Source organism: Cupressus sempervirens, chromosome 6 (genome assembly GCF_028749045.1).
Source record: "Cupressus sempervirens isolate cs-2001-9-10 chromosome 6, ASM2874904v1, whole genome shotgun sequence".
Taxonomy (NCBI): domain Eukaryota; kingdom Viridiplantae; phylum Streptophyta; class Pinopsida; order Cupressales; family Cupressaceae; genus Cupressus; species Cupressus sempervirens.
In genome coordinates this window covers 716298522-716311781 of record NC_143123.1, presented here as the reverse complement: position 1 = coordinate 716311781, position 13260 = coordinate 716298522, and the positions used below count along the sequence as shown (strand labels likewise).

Genomic DNA, 13260 nt, shown 5'->3' with positions numbered 1-13260 from the left:
TCCTAACTAATCGAGTTACTCTGTCAGTAGAAAAGAAAAAGAGTGAAGATTGTATCTCTCTCTCTCTTACATGTGGTCATATAAATGAAGGCCAAAGAAGCAGTATAAGAAAATATTCTATAGAAAGGAGATAGACCCTTGTTTGAATGGCAATAGAGCTTGCAATTCAAAGCTGAAATGATTTTGCTAGTAGAGGAGGGATTAAAGGAAATAGAGAGAAAAGTTAAGGAGGAACAAGACAAGAATTATGAGTTTCTAAAAAGCCTACACACTGACTCCCAAAATAGTAGATAGGGGAAAGGAGTAGTAGGATTTTATGTCATGCAAAAGACTTTCTCTAGTTATTTGGACAAATTAATAGAGAAATCTACTAGTCCTCCAGACAGAGTGTTAGACCTCCAATGACTCAGTGGATGTATACATGTGGAAATAGAGGAAATGTAAGAGAGGTTAAGTGTAATCAAGGACTTGGCCAGAGAGCACTCTAGGTGGCTCCTTAGATACACCAATGTCCATGCCCATAGAAATAAGGAGCTCATTCCAATCATGATAGCTACTAAAGCCTATAAGGTGAAATCAAAGAAGGGGAAGAAAGAGAAATGATATTTCTCCCACTCTTTTTGCATTTTGATGTGAAATTGTAACTAATAATGGGCTTTTTTCCATTTTTCATTTTTGAGAAGATGAATAGATTCAGTTACTTTTTGTAATGGTTCATCTCAGAATCCTTATGTGCTCGATTGAAAGATTAATGAAAAGTCAACTAATTTTTGGTGTGAGATACTTCATGTTGTAGAGACTTATTGAATTTATTTTGTGTCAATTATTTACTATTCCATTTCTTGTCTTAGTTAAAAATGTCTCTTTGAGTTGAATTGAATTAATGAATAAACAAAGTTTTGGGAAAATCAAAGATAATCATAGTATTGTTAGAAGTTAAAATAGATTATTTCCAATAGTTATTAACCTATTTCATTGCATTTTAGAGTTGAAGGTATTTAGTCAGAGTATCTAATTCATATAAATAGAATTCATTAGAGCATCATCAAATCTTGCAGATTCATAAGAAGTGCCTATTCACAAATTTGATCAGTTTTAAGACCCAAATTATAGCCTAGGTTAGTTCTCATCTAGGCCTAACTTGGTTTTCCTCTCCTATTCTCTAGTCAAGAACATACCCTATTTTAGAATTAGGAACAAAAAAATTCATTGGAAATCATGAACTCAAGGGAGATGGACCTTTAAATTTAGAGGGAAATCAGTCATTGAGTGTGGTTTCCCAACTGTTGTAATCAGTCATTGTTCACAGATATTGGGCATTCAAAGAGTTAATTTAAAAAGGACAATCTGTTTATCAACACATTTTATTTTTAGTTTGATACATAAAAAAGCTTTATACTACTGATTGTGGGACAAAGACATACTTATTATAAGGTAGGGGTGATGTTGATTTTGGAGGATTAGGATTGTATGTTGATTGGGGCATGGGTAGGGGATTGGGATGATGGTTTTATAAATTAAACTCAAAGCATGGGGAATTACATGGAGGATTTAGGTTGGATGGAACACGAGAATTATGGACTTGGAAACATGGGGGAGGAGGAAATATGTTATGGAAGGTAGATTTTTTCTTTTGATCCCCATTTTGTAGGCGAAGGACATAATTCTTGAGCTCTTCAATTTCTTTGACAATGACATTTATGTTTGAGGAATTATGTGAGCTATGATTGTAATCATACGTGGATGAATGATAATGAGGTAGATTTCCCTTGTCAAATGTAGACGAATAAGGAATGTGATATGGCTTAGGATTGGACACATAGTTTTGAGGATGGATTTGATACATGGGTTGAATGGGAGGTATAACTCTAGATTTCTTTTGAAGATCTTTGTAGATGCACTTTCAGTACACCATTTTTAAACTTTTAAATTTGCCTCCCATGAAAAGAAGTTCCCTTAAAGTGTTCCATGATTTTACTAACATGTTCTCATGAAGATTGAATTGGTTTGAAGACCCAAAATGCAACTTTCCAAATTCTCTAAGTTTGAGGAGTTCAGAATTCAAAGATTAGTCTCACGGTTCAAATTCCCAGAATTAATGCAATTTCCAAGATCAATTGTGTTTGATATCTGTTTTCAATCAAAGGCTTCTAGATTTTATAATCAAAGGATAATGACTGCTGATATGTATTCAAATTTCACTTATAATAGAAAAAGTGGAAAATGAAATTTGAAGATAAAATCCCGCTAGTGGAGAAGTCAAAGTCTCATTTTCTGCCTGAAAAGAGGAAATGCAAAATCTTGATTTTAAACGGAAAGGCATGAGTTTATAACATCAAGATTGCATGCTCAATGCAATTCATGAACCAATTGACACAAAATAGTGATCACAATAAAGAAGAGAAAAATCTAATGTCACAGTCCATTTCCAATTTTCCGCCATGGGAGAAGCTAAAAATAAATTTTTTGCTAATGGGCAGTCCCTATTGAAAATGATGACTCAAGCATGGAGGAGTTTCTTTGGCGGAAAGTGCACTCCCATGTTCATTTTCCACAAAGAGAAGCTATTTTTTCATTCTTTGCCAAAGTGAAGTCAATATGTAAAAATTTGGCATCGACTCCATGTAAGAATGGAAGGAAGATTACAGTCCAAAGAAGGCAGTGACACTTGCAGAGATGGTATACCATGGTTCAAAAAGATGGTTCAGTAGCTGAATTTTGGGACTTCTGCAAGCAAAATGAAATTCAAGTTTCTGAGTCTTGGTAACAGCACAAGAGTGTTTCTTTGTTGTAAAATTGAATTATCTTAGCAGGGTATTTGAGCCCCCTTGAACCACCTCTATTACAATTTTAGATGGAAAAAATTGCAAACATGATACTATGAAGAAGGATAATGGGAAAATAGCTTTGGTGCCCCTTTTTGAAAACTAAGGACATGTTGTTGGAGAGGTTTGTATAGAACGCATCGCAGGAAAGAAAGTTGAGCATAATGGTGTAAAGGTTGAGTTTCTTGGGCAAATAGATTTGTACTTTGATAGAGGGAATTTTTATGACTTTACCTCCCTGGTTCAAGAGCTTGATGTACTTGGATGTATCTACTAGAGAATTTCCTAGGAATATGTTTCTTGCAATCGATCGCAATCTAGTACAGTCAATTGTGCTTGGGATAGGATTGACTATAATGGGTATATATAGTATTTTCCAAGCAAACAATTCTTCTACACAAAAAGAAGCAGTAGCCATTAGGCAGCCATATATTAGAGTTGTAGGTATTGAACAAGCTATAGAGGCTGACAGCAAAGGCCCCACTTCCTTTACTACAGATGAAGAAATGGAGTTCAAAGAATTTTGTCAGAGACCTGATGCATACACAAAGTTTTGTTCCATGATTGTGCCATCTATATTTGGTCATCTCGATGTTAAGAAAGTTTTTGCCTATTTTCTATTTGGAGAATCAAGAAAGAGATTACCTGATGGAGTAAGATTAAGAGGAGACATTAATGTTTTTCTATTGGGTGATCCATCAATAGCTAAGTCATAGTTCCTTAAATTTTTTGAGAAGACAACCCCAATAGCTATCTACACTTTTGGAAAAGGATCATCAACTCCTAGTTTAACAACATCTATTATTCATGACTCCAACACGTGGGAGTTTTATCTTGAAGAAGGCACAATGGTTTTTGATGATGGAAGGGTTGTTTGTATTGATGAATTTGATAAGATGAGGGTAGAGGATAGGATTGTAATTCATGAGGCAATGGAACAACAAACAATATCCATAACAAAAGTAGGTATTACAATTGTTCTCAACTCACACACCTCAGTGCTTGTTGCAACCAATCCACCTTCTAGATATTATGATGATCTCAAGATAGCACAAGACAATATAGATTTGTAGACAACAATTCTTTCTTGATTGGATCTCATCTTCATTGTAAAGGATGTTCAGATCTATGATCAAGACAAGTTTATTGTGAGTCATGTTATTAAAGTACATGCCAATGTAGGGAAACAACTAAGGATTTAGATGCTCTAGATAAAGAAAATTGGCTTAAAAGATTCATTGAGAACTGCCGAGTAAACTACAAACTTAGGCTATCAGATGCTACTGCTACCATGTTACAAAACAACTATGTTAGAATTAGATAGCAAATGCACCAACAAAACCATGAAAGTGGAGAAGCTACACCCATACCAATTATCATCAGGTGATTAGAAGCCATTATTCGGATTAGTGAGTCCATAGAAAAGATGCAACTATCACTTATGGTGATAGAGGAACATGTAACAGAAGCCGTGAGACTTTTCAATTTGTCTACAATGGATGTTGCATGTTCTGGCATTACTGATCAAATAAACTTAACACTAGAAATGAGAAATGAAATTCAGCAAGTTGAGACACAGATAAAAAGGCAAATGGGAATCAACAATGTAATGTTTGAGAGACATCTTCTTGATGATTTAGCAAGAATGAGATGTAATGAATCAGTTGTGAGAAGGGCCTTTGTTATCGTGCATCAGAGAGATGAAGTGGAGTACAAGAGAGAGTGACGTATCATTATTTGCAAAGCATAAACTTCAACACCTTGAATATTCTACTACCACAAATAGGGCATCATTATTAGGTTGATGCACTGCAAGAAATTGTATTTGGGTGCAAGTGACACAATATCAAAATCTTTACAAATTGTTAGTTTGGAATGATGGCTTTGATAGTTCTTGTTGTAATGTCTGACCAAATGTAGAGAGCCTCCATCGGGTAGTTAAATTAATGCATATAAGAGCTTCATAGTGATACATAGCAGGATGACATGACTATTTTCCTCACACCAGTCACTTGCACATATTGATAGTTTAACATTGCATCAAATGTGAAGATCCTGACCTTCATAACAACATGAGGTAGTATTGCCCAACCATTATGCCAACAGAGTTATGTATTCGGATGTTAATGGCAGAGAATGCATGCACCATATGTTTGACCAAATGTCTAAAGTTAATACAGTAATGTTGAAGAACCGAGTGAGAGTGATCGGCTATAAAAACCTCATCAGGTACTCTTCAATTAGTGGAAGCCATCCACATTCAGATTTTGATAGCAATCAAGATTCTCAATGCCAGTATTGTGACACACGATTGATCAAAGATAGTTCAGCATATTCAGATATAAAAAAAGAATACATCTGCATAATTCCGAAAAACTCACATCCCGACAATAGAAGATACCTAAAAGAAAATTAATTGTATAAATTTCATATTCTATATTTTTCCTAAATATCCTTGAGTTTGATTTCCAAGAAGATTAAAAAGCCAAGAAAGCAAGAGGCTCGAGAGAAAGTGGAAAAATTTGAAAATATGATTCTCAGTCTCTTAATAATATAAGGATGTTTCTTTCTTAAGAATCGGTTATGAATGGGACTAAAGGAAAAATATGGGACCAAATAGAAAGATAAATGCCAAGAGAAGTGGTGAAAGAGGGGAAGAGTTAGAGAAATTGAATAGTCAGTTCTGGAACTGAAGAATAATTGAAGAGTCATTGAAGAGCATGATTTTATTGCAAATTCTTCTGGAAGCAGAGGGGCAAATTGTTGATGTAATAGACTTGAGGTTGCAGAGTCAATGGAAGGGTGTTTTATATCAATGATTTTCTATTTCATTTAGTTAGTTAATTGTTGCTTCTATGTTTCTTTCTTTTAAATCCGAATTGCAAAAGGAAAGAAAAGATGTTTCATTCTTTTGTTATGAGGTTATGAATTAACCAAAGTAGGATGTTCTTTGGGATATTTAGGGGAGGATTCATTATAAGTTCTTGATCATTTCATCTATATTTCTATTGATAGTTTTTTTAGTTTAGTTGACGTTGAGTATATGGATTCATAAGATTTGTGAGTTCTATTGCTTGGTTTGTAGAATAGTAAGTTTTTCTTGCTTGAATTAACTTTTGGTTAGACTTAATTTGGTTTTCCTCTTTTGCTCTCGGGTTAAGAGCATACCTCGCATTAGTTTTAGGAACAAAACATAATTCCTTGAACATCATTCACATAGGGAGCTGTACCTACCAATTCAGAGAGAAGCCAGTAATCAGAGAATGACTTTTCAATTTTATAAATAGATATTGTTCATCATTTAGGCATTAAGAGTCATATTTTCATAGGAAACAAGAAAGGACAAATCTGTTTACCAACAATATTCAACCATTTGGTTAAACCAATTCTTATCCATGGAGCTTAGATGAAGAGTGATGAAATATTTGATGATGTATGAAATATGACCTTAGAACTAGGAGAAATTTTAGACTTTGTGTTGATTTGATTTAGATTGGATTTGATTTGGATGAAGGTTTGAGATAACCTTGATGGAGATAAAGACATTATGATATTGCAAACAATTGGATGCTAGATTTGAATGATGATATCTTCTTCCACTTGAAGATGGAAAAAATGATCCCAAGTTATAATAGGATATACAATAGATGACTTAATACTTGGAAATGGATAAATGATCCCAAGTGAGAGAGTACAACTATGATAAGTTTGCTAAGGATGAAAGTCTAGTATCACATGTTGCATAAATCTTTCTTCCTAAAGATTGGATTGAATCTTGATCAAGGAGAAAGATGATTGATGATATTTTTTTGAGTCAATCAAGATAGTTAGGATTAAAGTCCAAAGTTCATGATGGTGCTCCTATGTCCAAAGAGGAAGTTAAAAAAAAAATAAAAAACTAGAGGAAGATTTGAATAGATGAAATTAGAAAGATTGATTTTGGATGAATATGTAAATGGATTGAATTAGGAATTGATTAGAAACGAATATAATTTGACAAGGGATTGGATTAATGATGATGATTAATCACTGAGTGAGGGAATTGGATCTTGATGTGGATTATGAATCATGACTAGGATAAAGATTAGGGATTTGATTGAATGATTAAGAATATGAGGTAATGATTAGGATGGTTGAGATTTTGAAGAATCTGATGAAATAGATGAATAGAAGAAGTGATGTGGAAAATAAGAGCTTCTTTATGTTATTTTTATTTTTGAAATATTTTCGGATTTTGAACTTTAATGATGTTTTTGGATTTTTTTTGAAACATAACGTGCGAAGCATATAATGAAATATATACAAGAAAATTATAGATGGTATGTCCCCTTCAATTGGGGAGGGTTTCAAATACTCAAGAATGTCAAACACACCAACAATCCTATAAGGTTTTGACTAGAATATATAAGCTCAACTAGGGGTGTTCTTGATATACACAAGGTAGATGAGGCCCAAATATGTAGATGAAAAAAAATAATGCCATGCAGTTGGGAGGAGATAGTAACCCAAATCTCCACTTTCACTTCCCAAAGGTATAAATATCTTTTGGGCTTAGCCAAGAGTGACAATATTTTACTTCCAAGAGAGGTGTCTTTTGATTCATTTCTTGATATTTATACTCTGCTAGAATGCTAGAGTTGAGGTCATCCCAAGGGGTGATGAAATCCCCAAGCAGGCCTCCTAAAATGTGTAAAACAAGGCCACTTATTTATTGTGCACTCAAGATCACCCGAAGGTGTGAGAGGAGTGAATACGTAAGTGGTATTGGGTTTAAAAGACACTTGTTCTTTTCCAATTGAAGCTTTAGATTTTGTAATCTATTTTTTAAGACACTCGTGTTTATAGTATAGAACATTCTTTCTAACTTGACAACATTGTTAACATAAGAAATCGAGAGTTCATAAAAATAAATAAATTGATCGTTGTCCACATAAGAAATTCGATAGGGATAGAGAAAATTCCTTTATTGCATTCAAGATTGAGTGTGTACTCATTTTAAGCATCAAATCCAAATTTTTATTGCAATGTTTTTTGAACCTTTAAGAATTCAAGATTGTATTTTAACAACATTCATCCAAATGAAAGGTTGTGTTCAATTGATTATGCATTCAAGATTGGAATTGCTTGTTTCAAGTTTAGTCATTCAAGAATTTGTTTGATTTATCCAATTAAGTGCAACACACATTCCATACAATTGATTTATCTATAATGCTGCAAATAATCAACTTGATTAGCATCATCCAAATCTCCAAAATGAATGCTTAACTATGGAAAAAAAATATTTTAATTTTTTTTTTGTGATTTTTTATGTGTAATCAACTTAGAATAGCCCATATCCTATAGAACCACTAAATGTCAATTTTTGTATTTTACTTTAAAAAAATAAAAAATTAAATCGTGAACAACATAATGGAGGTGTAGACAATTTTTTTTTTGAGATGACAAAAGAGTTAAAAATAAATACCTGATACCTACTTCGGTTGATCACAGAGGACAATAGTAGAGAGGAGATGCTTAACCACACAAATGATAGAACTTGTAGCTACTAGAAGAATCACAGAGGACAAATCTAGGAGTTGTTGGCAAATCACAGATGCCAAAACAAAGGGTGGCCGAGAAATCGTAGATGAAAGTCTACATGTGGAGATGCCTGTTCAATGACAGAGACAACATTCTAAATGTGGAGATGCTAGTTTAGGTGTGGAGACACTAGTCTATAGGAAGAGATGACACTTTACATGGCAGAGATGACATTTTACATTGTAGAGATGCTAAACAACGACGATGACAGTTCATCTGTGTAGATGACACTGCACATGAATATAGATAAAAAACTATGATTTTTTTAGAAAAATGACAATTTTTAGCTTAGAATGTTTAGAGGTATGTGGATCCCACTTAGTATACCAAAGTATATACAAGAAAACCTAATTTTTTAGGAGCACTTGTAAACAAAAAAACATTAGTTGTACATGTATATCAAAGAAATCCAATACAACTAGTTCTATACTTGAGTTTTACAACTTAATGCAACCAAAAAGAAAGAGTCCTCATGTAACCTCAGAGAAACTTAATAAGGGTGCTTACAAGAGGCCTTGTTGGTGTGATCAATAGTGAGGGATGTGGATGTGATATCCCAAACACGACTATTGAATACATCCCATGATGATTTGAAATGAAATGCAAGATGTATGAAACTAATTAGATATGAAGAGAATGCTTCAAATAATGGTTATGGATACAACCATGCTCAAAGCATTCAAGGATAGTGAATATGGATGCAAGAAATTAAACTAAGTTAACCATGCAACAAAATGAAATTAGAATATACCAAAGGTTAGCAAAAATACATAAAAACTACTAAGAGCTCTAGAATTACACTAGCATGATAACAATGCAAATGAGGGAGATGAAGAATGTTTGAGACAAGGGCTCTATTTATAGGTTTGAGAGAGGCCTTGGGGAGGTGGCATCTATGTGACATCCACATAGGTGCCACAAGGGGGACACATGGGCTAAGGAGACAAGATATATAAAGGTCAACATAAGCCTTTTTGGTGATAGAGATGGCTCGGGGTTTGCTCACACATGTGTGAGCATCCTTAGAGAAAGGAAAGGGGGACAAGTGTGTAAGGGTGTAAGATAATTTTTGGATAAATTAATAAAAGGGGAGGCTTTCTTGTATTTTGAGTTGCTCATACATGTGTGAGCAAACACTTAGGGACTAAAAGGTGTTTAGGATAATTAAGTGAGATTCTCTAGTGGGTAGGCTTAGTAGGATGAGAATGATGGGTGGTAGGATAAGTTTTAGGTGGGATTAGGAACAAATTAAATAGGATTTAATTTACTCATAGGATTATAGAATTTAATAAAGTGGAGGGAAAGTAAATAAATTAGAATTTATTTAGAAGGGGATTTATGGAGCACTATGCAATAAATAAATTTAACACATTAGAGGGGAAGTATTCAAATTAAATTTAAATACATTAGGGAAGTGAACCTATTTAATTAAATAAGTAGAAGAATATGAAAAATATAATAAATTAATCAATAATCAATTATAATGTAAAGAGAAATATTAAATAAATTAATATAGTGTTTAGGACAATTTTAAGTGTCTACAATACCATCCTTCATTTGATGAACTTGTAAACCAACTAAGAAATTTATTTCTCCAAACATTTACATTTCAAACTCTTTCCTCATTTCTTTAGAGAATGACTTGCATAAGTCATCATTACCTGTAAATAGGATATCATCCACAAATATTTCTTCTAACAATATCTTATTTTGAGGTCCTTCTTTGATATATAGATTAATGTTATCATTAGATCTTTGAAAACCAATCTTTACCAGATATCCATGAAGTCTCTCATACCATGCTCTAGGAGCTTGCTTCAAACCATATAAAGCTTTTTGTAACTTACAGACCACGTCTCTTTTGTTTAGATCAATGAAACCTTTAGGCTGGTCAATGTAAACTTCCTCTTCCAGAATTCCATTCAAGAAATTTGATTTTACATCCATTTGATACACTTTAAATCCTTTAAATCCAAAATATGCAACTAAATTTCTATCTTCTTCAAGTCTATAAATAGGAGAAAATGTTTCTCCATAGTCTATGACTTCTTCTTTAGCATATCCTTTGTACACTAGCCTTGCCTTGTTTCTAGATACTCCACCATTTTCATTCAATTTTTTTTTTTCTAAATACCCACTTTGTACCAATTACATTTTTATCCTTATGTCTAGGAACAAGAGTCCAAGTATTGTTCCTTTTGATTTTCTCAATCTCTTCATTCGTTTCCTCTACCCAACTTTCATTTTTCAATGCATCATTAACAATTCTATGTTCAAAATCAGTAAGCAAACATGTACCTTTTAGTTTGTCTTTTTTCATTATGCCTTTTATCTAATCTCAAATTATTTTCTTAGGTGCATGATGCCTTTTGACATATCTAGCAATTATAGGTATCATACTTCTAGATTTTGGACTAGATTCACTTGGTTAACCATGCTCAAAGGTTCTATGAATTTCAAAATTATGTTATGTTCATGTTGTCTAAGACTTGGTTCCCACAAACTATGACTTGGGTTCCTCTATCTAGGACTTGGTTTAAACTATCTCTCGCTTGGATTGCACAGGTTGCAACTTAGCTTCCACTAGATATAACTTGGGTTGTACTGGTTGTGACTTGGTTGACACTCCAGACTTGGGTGACTTGGGTGAAGAGATCTATTGAGTGCTGAGTAAAGTATCAGGCTCGATATAGAAAAAGTTTATGTAATCCTTAGGTTCTTTGATAATTTTTTCTTCATTCTTTTCTAAAAACTCATCAATTTTTACATGTTCACTTTCTATAATCTTGTGAGTAGCAATATTCAAACATTTATATGCTTTGCTCTTGTTGAAATATCCAAGAAAAATACCTTAATCACTTTTCAAATTAAAATTTCCTTTCCTTGTCTTTTTCAAGATATAAAATTTTCTTCCAAATACTTTGAAGTAATAGACATTAGGTTTATAGCCATACCATAATTCATAAGGTGTTTGACCTATACCTTTCTTCAGTTGAACTTGGTTTAAGGTATGAGCTATTATGCTCATTACTTGCTTCCAGCATTTGGTTGCAACATTTTTCTCTATCATCAGTGTTCTTCCACAATCTATGATAGATCTATTTCTCCTTTCTACTATGCCATTCTTCTTAGGTGTACTAGGTGTAGATACCTATCTTTTAATTCCTCTTTCATTGCACAATTCATTGAATTCATTAGAGATGAATTATCCTCCTTTGTCTAATCTTAAGTATTTTAACTTTTAACTTGTTTCTTTCTCAACTCTAACTAGATACCACTTGAATTTTTGAAAAGCTTTAGATTTATCCTTCAAGTACATTAATATCATCATTCTTGAATAATAATCAACAAAAAAAATGAAGTATTTTTCTTCATTATAGCTTTCAATGCCTATTGGTCCACATAAATCTTTATGAAGTAGTTCCAAGACTTCTTCAGTATTTAAGTCTTTACTTTTGAAGCTAGTCTTACCCATATTTCCAATCTAACATTGTTTGTATATGGTCATTTTAGGTTTCTTTAGATTTGGAATACCTCTTACTCTTTTGTTCTTGCTTATAATAACTAGATTATCAAATTTTACATGATACATCCTTTTATGCCATAACCAAATTTACTCTACTTGTGCCAAAAGGCATGAAATACTACTGAGATCAAGATAGAATAGATTACCTTTACTCTAATTGCTAGTTCCAACTAGGTTTACTTTACCATTGAGAAGCATGGCCTTCACATAAGTGAATTCTACCTTAAATCTAATGTTGTTCAGCTATGCCACACTTAGAAGTTTACGTCCCAATCCTTCAACCCAATAGATGTTATCACATCTAATTTCATCAATCAATGAAATGAAACCTTTTTCCTTCACATAACATGGTTCATTGTTTCCAAATTTAACTCTTCCTTCATCATAGTGCTCCAAGTGTTCAAACTTCATGAGAACAACCACTATCAATTATCCATGTGTTATCCTTTCTTGCATGAGAAATAAGATGCATCCTTTTATTCTTCTTATAATCCTACTCATGTTTGATAATAGTATACACCATTTCATCTTCATTATCATATCATAATCTTTAGAAATATAACAAAATTTCTTACCTTTGTCTTTGTAGTCTTTGTAGCTCTTGAAATCTTTCTTGCCTTTGAACTTGTTGGACTTCCTATTAGCTTACTTTCCTTTTTTGGACACTGATGTAGGAGCATCTAGGGTTGCATTGCTATCCTATATGTTTTTTTCATGTTTCTCTATTACTGTCGAGTTACAGTGCCTAGCTTTGCCAAGTTCCTAGTATGTGTTGAGTTCCTATTGGTGTCAAGCTCTTTGTTGTTGCCAAGTTCCTATTGTTTTTGAGCTCTTAGTTGTTGCTGATTTCCTATTGGTGTCAAGGTCTTAGTTTTTTCTAAGCTCTAGTATATACTGAGCATTTCCAAGTGATGGTACTTTTCTTGGTCCTTCTATGACTGAGTTGTTTGTGACTGGTTCCAATTTGGGCCAACCTTGTGTGCATTTAATTTTAGTATTGGTATTTAATATTTGATGTGAGCTGAATTTTGGCTTAGTTATGCATTTAATGTAAGGGTTTATTTAGTTGGTAATTTGTAAGAGGTTGACTTGTGGCCATGTAAATATTTAAAGGGGTCTTGGTCAGAGTATTAGGGGGAGTTATTTGATGATGAAGAGTCAATAGGATTTTTATGGAAGGATAGTTTTGTTGAGAGTTAAAATGAAAAGATCAAAGTTTGAATTGTATTTATTGTTATGACCTAGAAGGCCTTACACTTGGGCATGTATGTCGATGATTTTATGAATCAATAAGAATTTTGACTCTTCCATATCCTTTGGTTTCTATTA

At 33.2% G+C, this 13260-nt stretch overlaps 1 pseudogene; it reads left to right on the top strand.

Annotated features, from left to right (window-relative positions):
* The first annotated feature begins 3049 nt into the window (after nt 1-3049).
* LOC149554295 (DNA replication licensing factor MCM5 pseudogene) lies at nt 3050-4575 on the top strand (annotated as a pseudogene).
* Nucleotides 4576-13260: the final 8685 nt, after the last annotated feature.